This window comes from Ambystoma mexicanum, chromosome 13 (assembly GCF_040938575.1).
Source record: "Ambystoma mexicanum isolate Mex_15411 chromosome 13, UKY_AmexF1_1, whole genome shotgun sequence".
Classification (NCBI taxonomy): domain Eukaryota; kingdom Metazoa; phylum Chordata; class Amphibia; order Caudata; family Ambystomatidae; genus Ambystoma; species Ambystoma mexicanum.
In genome coordinates, this window is record NC_090938.1 from 642,250,430 (window position 1) to 642,267,232 (window position 16,803).

A 16,803-nucleotide genomic window follows, 5' to 3' on the forward strand; every position below is an offset into this window, starting at 1 on the left:
CCCTTGGGAGAAACAATGTATCCTAAAAATTCCACAGAATTAGTATGAAACTGGGATTTTTCTAATTTAGCAAACAAATGATTCTCTCTGAGTCTTTGTAGAACCTTTCCCACATGAATTTTATGAGACTCTAAATCCTGAGAATAAATCAAAATATCATCAATATATACTACTACGAATATATCTAAAAAATCTCTTAAAATTTCATCCATAAAGAATTGAAAGGCAGCTGGTGCATTGCATAAACCGAAAGGCATCACCAAGTACTCATAAAGCCCAAATCGGGTTTTGAATGCCGTTTTCCACTCATCACCTTCCTGGACTCTCACCAGATGATAGGCACCACGTAAATCTAGTTTGGAAAAAATTGTGGCTCCCTGGACCTGATTCAAGATTTCCGAAATTAGAGGGAGAGGATACTTGTTTTTGATTGTAATCCTATTCACAGCTCTATAATCAATGCATGTTCTGAGAGACCCATCTGGCTTTGGTACAAAAAATAATGGAGATGCGGCTGGAGATTGAGAATGACGAATAAAACCCTTAGCCAAATTTTCTGCGAGGTACTCTTTAAGATAATCATTCTCCTTTTCAGTTAATGCATACACTCGACTACTTGGTAAAACCGCCCCGGGCTCCAAATCAATTTTACAGTCAAAACTCCTATGTGGAGGTAATTCTCCTGCCTCCTTTTCATCAAACACCTCCTTGTACCCTTGATAACACTCCGGAAGATGTCCTAACACCGCTCCTATATTGTGTCCTGTAATACCTGCATCAGTCAGAAAAAAGGAAACCAAACCTTGTGTTTCTTCCCTCCCAGGATTACCTTTCAAAAGGCAATTTTCTAAACAGAAACTAGACTGTAATTCTACCACTCGCTTACTCCAATCAATTTGAGGATTATGCAAGGTTAGCCATGGCATGCCTAAAATTATTTTCAAAATTGGTGTATCAATTAAATCAAATGAGATTTCTTCTCTATGACCTCCAAGTAATTCCATAACCAAGACACTAGTTTCATGAGTTATAGGACCTGATGAAAGAGAAGTTCCATCTACAGCCCGAACCTGTTCCACAACTTCCTTCCTCACAAGTGGTATTCCCAATGCCTTAGCTACTCCCCAATCCATAAAGTTCCCGGTGGCTCCTGAATCAATCACTACCGGTCCATACCCTTTCCTTTCCTCCTTCAAATACAAGGATACATTTACAGTTATGTGTGGAACCGCTGACTGAACTGTATTTGCAACCTGCTGTCCTTTTCCTCCGGCTGATGAAAATTTTTTGGGTGTAAAGGGACAATTTCCTAAAAAATGACCACCCCTACCACAATATAAACACAAATTATTCTCACGCCTCCTAGTCTTTTCCTCCTTTGATAAAGGACCTTTTATTCTAATTTGTTGATCATTTACCCTTGGTTTCACTTCTTTACTACCCACCTCAAGCCTTGAACGATCTCCTCTAATGACTGACCTCACCGCCCCCTGAGTACAGCGACGCCTTTCTGCTTTCCTTTCACTTATACGATAGTCCAACTGAACTACTAAATCAATCAATTCCTCACAAGAAGAAGGGTGTTGGACTACACTGGACAAGGCATCCTTCAACTCCTCCTTGAGGCCTCTATAAAAAAGAGAAAACCTCTTCTCTGCTGGCCACTGGGATTCTAAAACCAAAGACCTAAACTGTGTGATATATGTGACCAAGTCTCTGTTTCCTTGACGCAAATCTAATAATTCCCCATCAACTTCTAAGGACATTTGTCTTTTATCAAACATTTTCTTAAATTCTTCCATAAAAAGAGAAACATTTTTTAAAGATAAACTCTTCTGCCTGACCAATAAACCTGCCCAAGCAGAAGCCTCTCCAGATAAATAAGACATCATAAAAGTAACTCTGGAAGCATCAGAAGGAAATAGTTCGGCCTACTAAGAAAGTGCAACTCACATTGGGTTACAAATGTCTGAAATTTACTTGAATCTCCATAGTAACGCTCTGGAGCTGCCAAAGGTACTGGCATAACTAATGCCCTAAAACCTCCCTCTGCCCCATCACCTCTACCCACACCTCTCTCCTCACCAGCCCTTACCAACTCCGGGGGGAATTCTTCTCTCCCAATTCCCTGCGTCTGTGCCATCTTTTCACATAACTCATCTACTCGTTGTCCTAATTTTTTATTCTCTTGATATGCCACCTTTAATTCCTCCTGTAATTCCCTCACTAAAACACTTAACGCTTCCATTGAGAACTCGGGGTTCATGACAGCTTAGGAGGACTATTTTTTCGGGCCTTTCATACTGTCAGGCTTTCTCAAATCTGATGTTGTCCCCGGAAGCTGCTGAACCCCCACAGTCCCCTTTGGATGCTAACCTCTTAACTGGTATCAAACAGTTCAGTTGAGAGACCCCCAAGGGAAAGGGGGAAAATGGGACAAAATAATAAACTTCAGGTTTTGCTCAGCTTCTTTTTCTGTCAACCTGTTGGTGAAAATAACAACAAATTCACTTTAGTCACTAACCTTTGAATTCCTTGGCTCTGACTTCTCTTTATAAATTTAAGTAAATAAACACGCCACCATACCTGATTATCCTCTGTGAATAACGTAGAGGACGTGTGTGAATTCTACTGAAGAAAACATAAAAATAGAGTCTCAGATGCTCTTACTAATTTCTTCAATTCGGTTTTGAAAAACTGCTAATCCCTCTCAGTTTAAATGAGTTAATCTTCAAGCAGTTCAAATGTCTTTTACCCAAACAACCCGCTGGAAATATTATACATGTAGTTTGTATTGGTTTCTAGCTTCAACACAAATTCCAAGAATGACACTCTGGCTATTCAATTTAAAATTGTTTGTTTCCTGAATATATAAAAGTGTTCATTAATTGGATCTTTTGCTTGCAAAGAAGATCGCTCATAAAAGAAGCGTTCCTTTAACCAGAATATGCGCATGCGTGAAGATATTGTTTACTCCTTCTAAAATGGAAGCGCACATGAACAAGGAATTGAGTTCAAAAATGAAACTGGCATGGGCGCATGCGTAAAGGAATAGTATTCCACTCTTCTTAATATGAATTGTTCAAACATGAAAGAAGAAATTCCTCAGTTCCGGACACTAATCCTTGAAGAGGCAGCCCAGTGATGATCACGCGCCAGGTTAAAATGTTAGTAAATTAAACATAACGCCTCGGAGTCGCGTGGCTACCACACTGTCACTTGCGCAGACAGTGTAAGATTTCTAACGCTAGTCCGACGCTAAGAAAAGCACTGTTACCGTCAAATGGTACAATACTCAATAATCTTTTATACGGCCGAAAAAACACACAACGCTAAAATAATAAACAGACCTCCACACTCCAACTTGCCAGGTGCAAAAAATGTGACGCAGTTCAATAAATTTAAATACAGTTCTAGAAGTTCAAAAATAAATTCTTGAAAGAACGAAATGAACTACTATTTAAACAAAAACTAAGAAAAACAGGAACAAGTTAATTAATGGTATTAATATTTAACTCCTGCTTGAAAATCAAAAAATTCCATAAAAGATAATGAATTCACTTAGCTTGCTTCTTTCTTTCACCGGAACGTTTTCTAAGTTTCTTCTTAATTTTCCAACACTTTCCTGGTCCAAATAACTAATTTTAGGCACAAGGGCCTAACTAAAGTTTTCTAAATCTTAAGAGCTTCAAACATAAGACCTTCCAGCTAGGCTTCTGCCAATGAAAGGCGGTTTAGAATGATCCAACAATGCCTTTCTTTTACTTCTGACCAATCACTGATCCTTTTGGAATTCTCCATTTTGACTTGGGAAGCTTTCCACACTCTGCACAGAAAGTTAAGGCCCAAACCATACTTTATGTTAATCATATCCTCATTCCACCACATTCATCCAAATCCCACGAAACCTGACACTTTGAGAGCGGATGATTTTGAGAGCGGATGAGTGTGGGGAACGCATGAGTGTGGGGAGCGCATGAGTGTGGGGAGCGCACGACTGATTATGGACTGAACGAGTGTCCTACCTCGACCAGTATGTAGACTGGACGAGTGGATAAACTACACAAGCATATAGTCTCGACAAGTGTCTAGACCTGACGAAGTGTGCGGTCTGGACGAGGGTGCGGTCTGGACGAGGGTGCGAACCAAACGTAGGGTGCGGACTGGACGAATGTGTGGAGCGGTCGAGTATGAGGAACGGACGATTATGTGCAACGGACGATACTTAACATGCCTTGGAATGAAGGAAACTCTTGAAAACATACATCACGCCACACCCCACGCTTACTCTCTCCCTTACACCACCACTCATCTAGAACACAGAGATACTATGACACCATTCGGTATAACTGTTCTCATATCTACATCTCCCGCTTACTCCACATCACTCTAAGTAAACATTGCTGGTTTCTCACCACCCAGCCAGGCGTTCTTCTCAGGCCTAACGCAGCCACACTCGTTCCGGATAAAGCCGACCAGAGCGAACACATACTCCTGATCTCTCAACCACCACACCTACAGCTAAGAAGCAGCTACCACTTGTTTTCGCACCAGCTGCACACATACATGGTGCGCACACGCACTTTTTGACTCCCCCCTACTCTCTCTACTGACCTGAACTTCGGTTCCCAAGGGCGTTCAACCTACCAGCGCCTTCAGACCATACCAATGGTATATAAGGCGCTATATAAATGCAAAATAACATAACATATCCAAACTGTGAATGATCAGTAATAAGGGTAAATTCCCTTCCCAATAGGTAGTACCTGAGATGGAGGATCATCCATTTGATGGCAAGGGCTTCTAGTTCTAACATAGAGTAGTTGTTCTCTCTGGGAAATAGTTTGTGACTGGTAAATATAGGATGTTCTAAGCCATCATGTATTTGAGATAGTACGGCTCCTAACAGTCAAGGAGGCATCAGTCTGTAAAGCAAACTCTTTTGAGAAGTCTAGCACTTTCAATATGGGGTTCTAACATAATGTTTGTTTGAGGTTTTTATAACAAACATCATCCTCATCGGTCCAACACATTTTCTGGGGTTCTGCATTTCCTAATTTATCTTTCAACTGTTTTGTCTGAAAATGTTGGGATAAACCTGCGATAATACCCAATCAATCCCAAGAATGCTCTAAGATCTCTGTTGGTCTTGGGTTTGGGGCATCTAGGACGGCTTTCACTTTTTCTTGCTGAGGGTGTACACTATGATTCCCCAAGAAGAAGCCCAGATACCTTACGGCTGATTGAGACAATTTACACTTCCTGGGGATGGCAGTCAATCTGTTCTCTCGGAGAGCTCTCATAATAGTGTAAAGATGGGAAAGGTGGCCCCCCCACATTTTGTTATAGATAACTAGATGGTCAATGTAGGCCCCACAGAAATCGGAATAGGGTTGTAGTATTCTGTCCTTAAGTCATTGAAAAGTCATGGGGGCCTCATGCAGACCAAAAGGGAGAACTTTAAATTGGAGTAGCCCTATTGGTGTTGAGAAGGCTGTTTTTTCTTATCAGGTCCATGTACAGGGACCTGCAATACCCTTTAGTTAAATCTAGAATTGACAAGAACACTGCATTTCCTATTTTATCAGGTCATCGATGCATGGCATAGGATATGCTTGAAAGGCGGAGATGGCGTTGACTTGCCTAAAATCTATGCAAAATCTCCAAGATTGGTCTGGTTTGGTTACCAACATGATGGGGGAAGACCATGAGCTTGAAGAGGGTTTTATATTATTAGCCTTCAGCATATTCTCAGCCTCCTCAATTACTATTTTCTTTTGCGCCTCTGGGAGTCTGTATGGTTTTAGTTGAACCACTTTCACTTTTGGGGTTCGGATCTAATGATACGTTCTATGTATTGTTACGCTCACCTGGTATCCACAGGGACGCTACCCAGCCGGGTTAATCGCTGGTATGCTTCTCAGTTTTGCCCTGATGTGGTCTGCGGGGAAGGTTCTGCCTGAAAATACAGGAGGACTGTGTTCAAGACTGACCGACTGGGATAAGTATCCTCCCTCCACCCCCGTATGATTTCAGTCCCTCTGGCGCCCTCTTCTCACCTTGTGGTAGAATTAGGCGTGCTCTCCGTCCTGCCTTCTTTGCAGGGGCGCGTTGTCTTTCATGGGCGATTGTGGTCCAGTTACTTCACTGACGCCGGCCCGTTTGATATTGTTCAGGTAGGTCTTATTGCTGTTCTTTAGTTTTGTTGCTATCCTGCATGCCTTTCTTTGTTTAAAATGTCTCTTTTTTCTCCCTTAGGTATGCGGAGCTTCAGCGCGGTGAACTGGCTAAGTTGAGCCCCGCTGGTGAATGATGGCGCATTAAGAGCGCTATGATGCGGTGAGTAAGCGCTATGCGTAGCGCTGCAAAGTCTTGCCTTTGCTAACCTGTGTTTTCCTTACTTGTAGGTTGCGGTGTTCTTCAGCACGAGTGGAATGTCTGGAGTGGTGCCAGCCGAGAGGCGACCAGCCAGGTAAGCCTTTTGAGCAGTTTGTAATTTGTTAATGTCTCTACTGCTTTCTTTAATGTTGCCTCTATCTTCCTCTTTCAGGTCGTTCTGTCCGGGAGGCGTGCAGATTCGACAAAGCTGTTCTCAGTAGGTGCGAGTGTTTAAAGATGAAGACTGCAGGTAAGATGCTGCTACTAATGATGTTCCTTTGGTCTCCTTGCAGGTTCTGCTTCTCCGAGGTTCGAGGGAATAGCTGGACACGGTGAGCGTCACGTTGCAAGCTGCAAAGTAACGCGAATCGTGTTGTCTTGCTCGGGTGTGGTTTAAATAGCCCCAACAAAATAGTCCAGGTAAAGTAGTCCCTAGGCTACCACACCCAAAACACTAGACAGCATAGCTTGGTTCTTAGGAACCAAGCTATGTGGATGCCTCCATGTTGGCTGAGAATACAATAAAGTAGTTCCCAAGCACATTGTTTTTCATGGTGTATGAGCCTGGCGTAGGCGCCAGGACTGGCCCCATGAGGGCTTTTGAAGAGGATGCCAGGCTCTAGAGGCCCGAGTCCTGACTCCACCTGGCCAATGGGTTTGCCAGAGGGGGTTTTGGGCGAGGGTCGTGACATGTATTCTCCCTGGCGTTTCACTAAATACGTCGGGGAAAGCTGTAACAAGGTCATTTTAATTTTTTTTGTCTTTAGGTAGTTCTTAGGGAATGAGTTACCACTCTCCTGGGGTACCAAACAGGATAACATGGAAGAGTTACAGGCAGAAGGGTTCTCATTCTTTCAGGAGATTTACATGGTAGAGGTGGATCTTTTGTCTTCTATCAGGTTGGGCTACCCTGTAAGTAAATGTTCCAGTTTGCTCCAGTATTTCATAGGGCCCGTGTCATTTTGAAATCAGCTCCTTTTCAGAGGTAGGTAAAAGACCAGATCTTTCTGACCTACTGAAAACGATCTAAGAATTACCTTTTTATCATAGGCAAGCTTCTGTTGTTTTTGAGCTTTTTGCATATGAGTATGAACTAGAGTTCTGACTAGATTCATGTTTTCTTGTGACCGACCGGGTAGCTGTCTGTGAAAGAGGTGTGGGGCTTCTTCCCTTTCTTCCCCGCTTTCTCTTAGCATATCTAAGACATCGCTTGGTTCTCTACCATATGATAATTCAAAGGGGGAGAATCCAGAAGATGCTTGAGGGGTCTTTCTCACCGCAAAGAGGCCCCATGGGACCATGCAGTCCCGTCTTTTCCATCCTCATCTACTAATTTTCATAGAATCATCTTGAGGGTCTTATTTAATATTTCTACCAATCCGTCGGTTTGGGGATGGTAAACCAAGGTCCTTAAGGTTGTAATATGTAGCAATTCCTTTATTTCACCCGTAAACGTACTCATGAAATTTGTCCCCTGGTCAGTTGGAATTTCTTTGTGAAATCCAACCATAGAAAAAACGGTAGCAAATGCTTTAAGATTTGCTGGGTGGTGTTATTTCTCATGGGGAAAGGCTTCTGGTGGCATAATCAACTATCACAAGAAAATATATGTTGCCCAACTTAGAAGTCTCTAATGGTCCAATAATATCCATCCCTATTCAGGAGAAGGGAACTTCAATTATCGGTAGTGGATTTAAAGGGGCAGGTGGAAGAACATGCAAGCTGGTCCTTTGATATATTTCACATGTCTGAACAAAGGTTTTAAAATCAGCATGTATCCCTGGCCAATAGAATTTTTCACTAATGTGAGCTTGGATTTTAGATTGTCCTAAGTGTCCCCCTGTCAAGTGAGATTGTGCAATAGTGTGTTATGCAATTTCCAACACAATTTTCCCATGGGCTCTGGATATCACTAATTGGGTTTTACTTATGCCTTCCCTGAGGTTTCTGTTCAATATATAGTAGTCCCCATTTCAGGAGGAAAAGGGGATTCATTTTTTCTCAGCCTTCTCCTTCAGGCATTATTTACAAGAAAGCCTCTGCCAGCACTGGGTCGTTTTGTTGGGCGAAGGTTAAGTCTGGAAGGATGGTGGGTTCATCTTCCACTCTGGCTCCGATTTCAAGTTTTTCATCGGCCTTCCCAAAACCTAAGTTACCTCTTTGTGTCCTCAGGCTCTATCTCTTCCTCAAAATAGGGAAATAAAGGTTTCTCAAGAATTCCCTATGCAATCTTGTCCCCAGGACATATTTCGAAAGGAGTTCCTCTACGATTTTTCAAGAGTACTTTTATATCGCCCTGAAAGTCTGGGTCTATAACTCCTGCAAGTACATCCAGACCCAATTTCTAGGCTAAACCAGATTTTGCTGACAGCCTAATGTAACAACCAGGGGTGTGGGGGTATTAGAACTAAGTCAGTGGGAATCATTCCTCTTTTTCCTGGCGGGATGGTAGCATCTCTGCTGCTGCATATATCAAAGCTGATAGATTTTTTTGTGGCGGTAGTGGTGTCTGAGTCTTGGTTACTGAGTTTCTGAATTTGTAGGGTTCCTCAACTTGTTTCAATTGAGTCGTATCCCACCACTGACACCATATATAAGGGAGGTATTGTAGCACAAGTAGACACTAACACAAGAGTTGCAAGTTTCTCAAAACCTTTATTGTTAAATTTAATTCATAGGGGTTGGAAAAACTTCTGTCTGGCCCCATCACTAAGATGGGAATAATCTTGACTATCAAATAATAAAGAAACAGTCCTAGTCAGTCTTAGTCAAACAATAAAGGCCTATACTAACAAAAACCTAATGCTGCCCTCTCTCTAATACAAACTAATGTGACATAGGGATATTTATCTAAAAAAAGGAAAATCAGTGGTGAAATGAAACATCAGAATGGCAATATAAATTAGTATTAATTCTCTTCCCCGACATTATATAGCAGAGGGGTAGATGGAACACTTGATGGATGAACACAAATTGGCTTGCGAACACAGTTAGACGGCTTGCTCTGCCCTCCCCAGAGCCTTCTTGGCTGTTCAAGTCTGAGTCACAATTTCACGGGTTTAACCTCTCGGGTTCCCATCACCCAAGTCCAGGTCTCCCTTCAAGCTTCTACACAGTTTCAACAAAAGGTTTCTAAGAATTGCATTTGGTCGCAGTTCACTATAGGTTCCCCCTCAGTCAGGTTCAGACCTTTTCTCTTTGGTGGGGTTCCCTTCCCCAAGCTTTCTTCACATTCCACACATGGGCTTCCCTCCATCGGGTTTGAGCCACCTTTCGTGTTTTGACTTTGCTGTCGAAGATTTTTGAAACTGGGAGGATTTTTGCTCTCACCTCCACATGGCCACTTTGACCCTCCTTTCTTTCTTTACTTCCACTTTACATATTTTTCCTCAGTTCCAATGCATTGTTGTAAAATGTACTTGCTACGTATGGCTTGCTTTCATGTCAATTGCTCCTAGATCAAATCTTTCAAACCTTTCTTTCATGCGGTTTTGTAGTTACTTTCTTTCTCTCGCTTCCCGCTGCCTCTACAGTTTTAAAACATTTCAATGAGACTTTCAATTGGGCAATCTCACTTAGCCAGACCACTCTGCTACTTTGTATTTCGTATTTACAGTTCTTAACAATGAATTCACTTTCACATTTCATTGGTGTTTGTGTAACCTTCATTCCTCGGATACTGTCACAAGCATTTCAATTAAACACATTCTGGGATTTTTTGCTTCCTTCAACTGACCGGTCTTGTTAAGATGCTTTCCGTCTTTTGTGTCTTTGATGTAGGAGTTAAGGTTGTTACCACTGCCACTTCTGCACCTCCCCAACTCTGCCGTTCACCCAGGAGGGTGGCTGGTAATCTTGTAGCACTCGGAAGACTCTTTCTCCCTTCCAGCTGAGCTTTTGTGCGCAATCCTCGCAGTCTTTCAGAAAAAACGATTTTCGCTGGGGGTCTCTGGTTTCCTGCCACTTCGGTTCAATCACTCGATTAGTCGCTCTCCTTCACCTGGTTCGCCATCTCCGTGGAGGAACTGCTCCTTCTCGTGCACCACCTTGCTTAAAGTGTGTCTCAGTGTTCCACCTTTTAACCATGTGGGGAGAGTTAATAGGTATTAGGTGTGCGTGATTAAAGTCAAGTGCCAGACCCTGCCTGATCTCGTTAGAGGGACATGTCCAGTGTATTGCATGGGTGGTAATCCTTCCTTGGCTCAGTGTTTGTGTAGGAAGGGGGGGTCTGGGAAGTTGGAATATCCTAATAAATAGGGATATTGGGAAAGTGGGGATACTGCATCTTGCCATCATGTGTCTCTCCCCAAACCCTGAGGACCGCTCACCTAGGTGATCCTCCTGCACTTGTCCACCCCCAGGGTCTGGATTCAAAGGCGATGCCTGTGCCCTGGCCACCTGAGTAAGGGATCCCCGGGGTCCGGGCAGTGAAACACCCTCTGGTTTTTCACAGAGGGGACTTCTGAAGTGCAAAGCTCCTTGTGAAGGAAAACAGTCAGAAGGAGACGCGAACAATAAGAAATTCCAGAGGTGAATCGTGAATCCTTAGGCTGCCCTGCTATTCCAAAAGCCTCATTATCTTCCTATGCCTGATGAAGTAATTTGAACATTAGGAAATCTGGCAACTAAAAGACTTTGTTAGCCTAAGGTATCAGCTGTAGTCTTTTTTGGAGAAACACTTTTTATATTCCCATTGGTAACACGATACAAGAAAAGTGAACTTATTACACGGCCCGCGGTCGTTATGGTTAAGTTGCTAAACTCATAGGAAGAGCACTTTTTCTAAGACTCATATCTTCGCTCCCCCTGGAGGAATCCTCACCAAACTCTATATGGCCGGCTCTGAATTTTCTCGCCAAGTTGCGTGAGGTTTTGTGCAGGAGGGAAAAGTTATAGGGGATCCCAAAAAAAGTTTTTTTCCATAGACTGAATGGGCAAAAACTTTGCGCATGGCTACAGCCCAAACGACTGGACGGATTTGCACCAAATTTGCAGCAGGTGCGGGGGCTTGGATCAGAAAGCGTGCTTTCGTGTGTTTGCTGGGAATCGGACCAGTACTTTTTTTGCAAAGGACTGAAATGTACATCCCAAAATATTTGTGATATCTGGGTCCACTCCACAGACCCATTTCCCTGTTCGCTCCGCGGACTGAAGTCGCATTGGCCTGCGGTACGCCATGCTGTCGGCGAACATTGGACACGGCCGGTGGTTGGCTGGAGGGAAGCGTGCTATGCGTCAAAGGTTTTGGGACACGCCGCCATGGTGTATCGGAGGATAACCTTGTGGTGTGTGTGCCAAGCCCCTAATGCATTGTGTTCATGGCTGGGCCTCTTGTATGTTACTGTGTGGCCACTAAAAGTACTTATATTTGCCTCCCCTCCGGCGTCCCTTTTAGCTGTTCGCTGCGCGGTAAAAAATGTGAATGCACTGCAGTGCAGGGTGACGTGTTGTGCGTGCATAGTTTTCCATAATGCCGGCATGTTTCCGAGGGCAGTGCAGTGGCGAACAGTCCTGGAAAACGTAGTTTACGGCATCTGGTGGTGGGAAGAAGGGATGGAAAGGGTGGGGAGTGAGAAGTGCTACAAGTGATACATCTCATTAGAGGAGGACAGTGGTGTGCCAGCAGTATCCATGCATACTATGCCAATTTGCGGTTATCTCACCAGGGAACAATCTTGTGTGGTCATTGCAGGCAGCCTTGATTATGGCATGCCAGCTGCAGCGGCGATGTCTTCCTGTGATGAGTGGTGGCAGTTACATTTGCAGAAGGGGAGTGCATTCCACAAGACATGCACATTTACAGATAGGGTGTACTATGGTGTGCTGTGTGTGGTAAGTCTGTAGCCCCTTTAATGCATGGGTGCAGCTCTTGCACAGAAAAGTATGTCCAATGGTTGAAAATGTATGTCGACTGGTTGAAGGTCAGTTGCACATTGTTGCTTTGTGTGTGTGGTTTGGCTGCATTGCACACATTGTTGGTTGCGTGAGTGTGGTGATTGGTAGAACATCGTACAGTTGTCAGTGTATGGGTGGAGATGCTGCAGTGACCTATCGTGTACTGTGGCCACTGGGTGCACTAATGCAATAGTGTAAATATGGAAGAGGTTACGGTGCAAATGGTTTTTACATGTGCTTGTGTAGTGTGCATTGTGCGGATTAGTAAGTGTTGAAGTGAACTTTGCAGTACTGCTTGTATGCACGTAGTACAGTGTGGAGATCAGGACCAATGTTGCAACGATTGTACTGTTTGGTTGGCATTATTACAATGGTTTCTGATTGGAAGTGGGTAGTGGTGCCAAGTCCTGTGGTATGTTTGTGTATTTCGGTAAGTGGAGGAGATTGTATAGTTTGTAGAGCAGCAGAAGTGAGCTGCTATGTGTACAATACCATACGGTGCACATCATTGCCCCTGTTGCAAAATAGGGAGCCACATGTCACCATTTGCGTTTGCTATGGCTAGGCCCTTAGAAGAACCTTGCTTTAGGAAGTGCTGTAAGATATGGCAGCATGAAAGGATGTGTTCAGCGGCACACATGTATAACATGGCCAATGCACACAGCCTCCTGCATACCGTTCACCACACCTGCATCCAATAGCTTAGGCCTTCATCACAGCCACTACAACATAATGCAGCCATGCAGTTGTCACTCTGCATGCATTTGAAGTTGGTGACTTTTACATAATGGTTGTGGAGGACATTGTACACTTGGTAGACCCGCGGTAGAGAGCTGCTATGTCTAAATTAGCCAGTCGTGTACTGTGTCTGCTGGGTGCACTAATGGACTAGTGTAAATATAGAAGAGGTTAAAGGGCCTGGAAACCATAGTTTACAGCACCTGGTGGTGGGAAAAGGGATGGAAAGGGTGGGGGGAGTGAGAAGTGCTGCAAGTGATAGATCACATTAGAAGAAGACGGTGGTGTGCCAGCGGTATCCGTGCATAGTACGCCAATTTGCAATTATCTCAACAGGCAAAAATCTTGTGTGGTCATTGCAGGCAGCCTTCGTTAAGACATGCCAGCTGCAGCAGCAATGTCTTTCTGTGATGAATGGTGGCAGGCACATTTGCAGAAGGGGAGTGCATTCCACAAGACATGCACATTTACAGATAGGGTGTACTATGGTGTGCTGTGTGTGGTAAGTCTGTAGCCCCTTTATTGCATGGCTGCAGCCCTTGCACAGAAAAGTATGTCCACTGGTTGAAAAGATAAGTCCACTGGTTGAAAGTCGGTGCCTCATTGTCGCTTTTAGTGCGTGGTTTGGCTGCACTGCACACATTGTTGGTTGCATGGGTGTGGTGATTGGTAAAAGATTGTACAGTTGTCGGTGTATGGGTTGAGATGCTGCAGTGGCCAGTCATGTACTGTGTCCACTGGGTGCACTAATGGAATAATGTAAAAATGGAAGAGGTTACGGTGCAACTGGATCTTACATGTGCTTGCGTAGTGTACATTGTGCGAATTAGTAAATGTTGCAGTGCACTATGCAGTACTGCTTGTGTGCATGTAGTACAGTGTGGAGAGCAGGACCAATGTTGTGACGATTGTGTTGTTTGGTTGGCATTAATACAATGTTTTCTGAATGGAAGTGGGTAGCGGTTCGGAACCCTGTGGTGTGTTTGTGCATTACGGTAAGTGGAACATGTGTGCATGCATTCCTGCTTTAGGGTGCAGAGGTTGGATAGAAGTTCTGGTGCCTATGTTGCCTTTCTGATTGGTGGCACATGCCTACCTGTTCGCCTGCATGGCTTTGTTATGTTGTGGTGGGTGTGGGCAAGGCCTAAACTGTTGGGTGCTAGGCCTTCATGACAGCCACCACAATGTAATGCAGTCATGCACTTGTCAGTCTGCATGCAATGGTTGTGGAGGACATTATAGACTTGGTAGAGGAGCAGAAGTGAGCTGCTATGCGTACATTAGGATACAGTGCACATCATTGCCCCTGTTGCACATTGGGGAGCCACATGTCACCATTTGCATTTGCTATGGTTAGGCCCTTAGAAGGCCCTTGCTTTAGCAAGTGCTGTAAAATATGGCATCATGAAAGGACATGCTCAGCAGCACATATGTAAAACATGGCCAATGCACAAAGCCTCCTAAATACCGTTCACCACACCTGCACACAACAGCCTAGGCCTTTATAACAGCCACCACAACCTATTGCAGCCATGCAGTTGTCACTCTGCATGCATTTGAAGTTGGCGACATTTACACAATGGTTGTGGAGGACATTGTGCACTTGGTCGACGAGCGAAAGAGCTGCTTTGTGTAAATTAGCAGATGGTGTACATCATTGCCCCTGTTGCACAATAAGGCGCAACATGCCACCATGTGCATGTCATATGGTTTGCCCCTTATTAGCCCCTTGCTTTATGGAGTGCTTTAAGATATTGCAGCATGAAAGGAATTATTCAGCAGCACACATGTAACCTATGGCTGATATACAAGGCCTCCTACATACCGTTCAGCACATCCAACGGACCATAATGCAGCCATCGATGCAAATATGTGCACAGGGTGAAAGCTGGCAGGCTCAATTGAAGATGGGGAGTGCAGTGCACATGACATGAGCATTTAAACATAGCGTATAGGATGGTGTCTGCATGCATTTTAAGTTGGTGACTTTTACACAGTGGTTGTGGTGGACATTGTAGACTTGGTACAGCAGCAGAAGTGAGCTGGTATGCATACATTAGGATATGGTGTACATAACTGCCCCTGTTGAACAATAGGGAGCCTCATGCCACCATGTGCATTTCCTATGGTTTGGCTGTTATAATCCCCTTGTTTTTGGGAGTGATGTAAGATATTGCAGCATGAAAGGCCATGCTCAGCAGCACACATGTAAACTATGGCTAACGTACACAGGCTCCTACATTCCGTTCAACACACCCAACGCACCGTTATGCAGCCATGGCTGCAAATATGTGCCCAGGGTGAAAGCTTGCAGGCTCAATTGCAGATGGGGAGTGCAGTGCACATGACATGAGCATTTACCCATAGCCTGTACTATGGTGTGTTTTCTGTGGGGAGGGCCTAGTGCCTTGCATGCACGGCTGGAGTGGAAAGTGAAAATAGTCCTCCTCCTTTACTGTGCTGCGGCCCTCCTGGTACTTGGGGAAGCGTAAGTGCCACATTCTGTGTTTCTCAACATGCTGGCCAATGGAAATGGGAGTATGGCCTTTGTCCAATCAGGTGCTCAGGGTGTATGTCACAGGCAAGAGCACCAATAGGGAGAAGGACTCCGTCTGCTCCACTGCGGTGTGGCCCTCGCGGTACTTGGGGAAAGGCACATGCCACATTCTGCGCTTCTCATCATGGTGGCCAATGGAAATGGGACTGTGGCGAATGTCCAATCAGGTGCGCAGGGAGTGCGCCACAGGAAAGTGCGGCAATCATTTCTTCCATTAGTTCGTGTAGTGGGCTGGCAAACATGGCAAGACGCACAGTTTTCGTTGTGGGTGATGCCTTTGTGGAAGATCTGTTTGTGTATGCCCTGTAAGAAGGCTTTTGTGGCAATTTCGGTTTGGAGGGAGTGGACACTTTGTGGTGCAATGTCGAAGCGTGCTGTTTCGGCAGAGTGCTTGTAGAATGGCGACGCATGGCCTCTTCGGCAACTAGTCTTCTTTTTGGGTTCCATGCCTTGTTCCCGTGTGTACCGTCAACTGAAGAAGATGCAGCACATTTTTCCCACTGCCAAGGTTTTTTTCTCATGTATACCCCAGAGAATAGTGTGGAAGTATTCCAATGATTCCTGTTGCCAGCCAGAGGTCAGAAGGGGTCTCGTCAACAGAAGCATGTGTGACTTCTTGAGTGCTGCTGGGATGTTTTCCTGTTTGAATGAGAACATTGGTACTCGATATATAAACATTTTCAAAGTAAATGGCATGTCTTTGTCGAACAGTGGCAATGACATTTTGTTTCACAATCTACAGGCTGCACTGAAGACCCTATTGTAAGAATGTGAGCTGACGTTGACAACACAAAATTACTTATAAAAGACGCAAAAAAAGGTGTTTCTATGGAAGCACCTTTAAACAAAAAAAAAAGGCTCTTCTAAGAGCCGCCACTTCTAACGACATCCCCTGTCCTGGTTATTCCACCACTACCACGCGCGCATAGCATGAAAAGTCAGCGAATATCGTGATAGTTGCAGGGTGGCACGTGTTAGATACGCTCCTTTTGCAGATGACGGACATAGAAACTGGCCTGTAGAGGCTACGGGATTGGTCAATAAGGTGTGTACGCACAGACTGTGGTACACAGTGTATTTGTCGACAGAAATGCCGAGGGTGTGGTTATGGCTTTGTGTTTCATGAGCCATAGCGTGCAGGTTTTAGGGGAGTTCGAAATACATTGACTGAAAGTGAATGGAAAACACTGTGCAGTGGCGGCTCATTTTGGAATCTATGATGTGGATGTGTAGTG

General features: G+C 44.4%; 1 protein-coding gene across 7 annotated transcripts in view; it reads left to right on the forward strand.

Moving 5' to 3' along the window:
- Window positions 1–16,803, forward strand: part of TTLL6 (tubulin tyrosine ligase like 6) — a 592,552-nt gene that overhangs the window by 217,385 nt on the left and 358,364 nt on the right. The window lies entirely within an intron of this gene.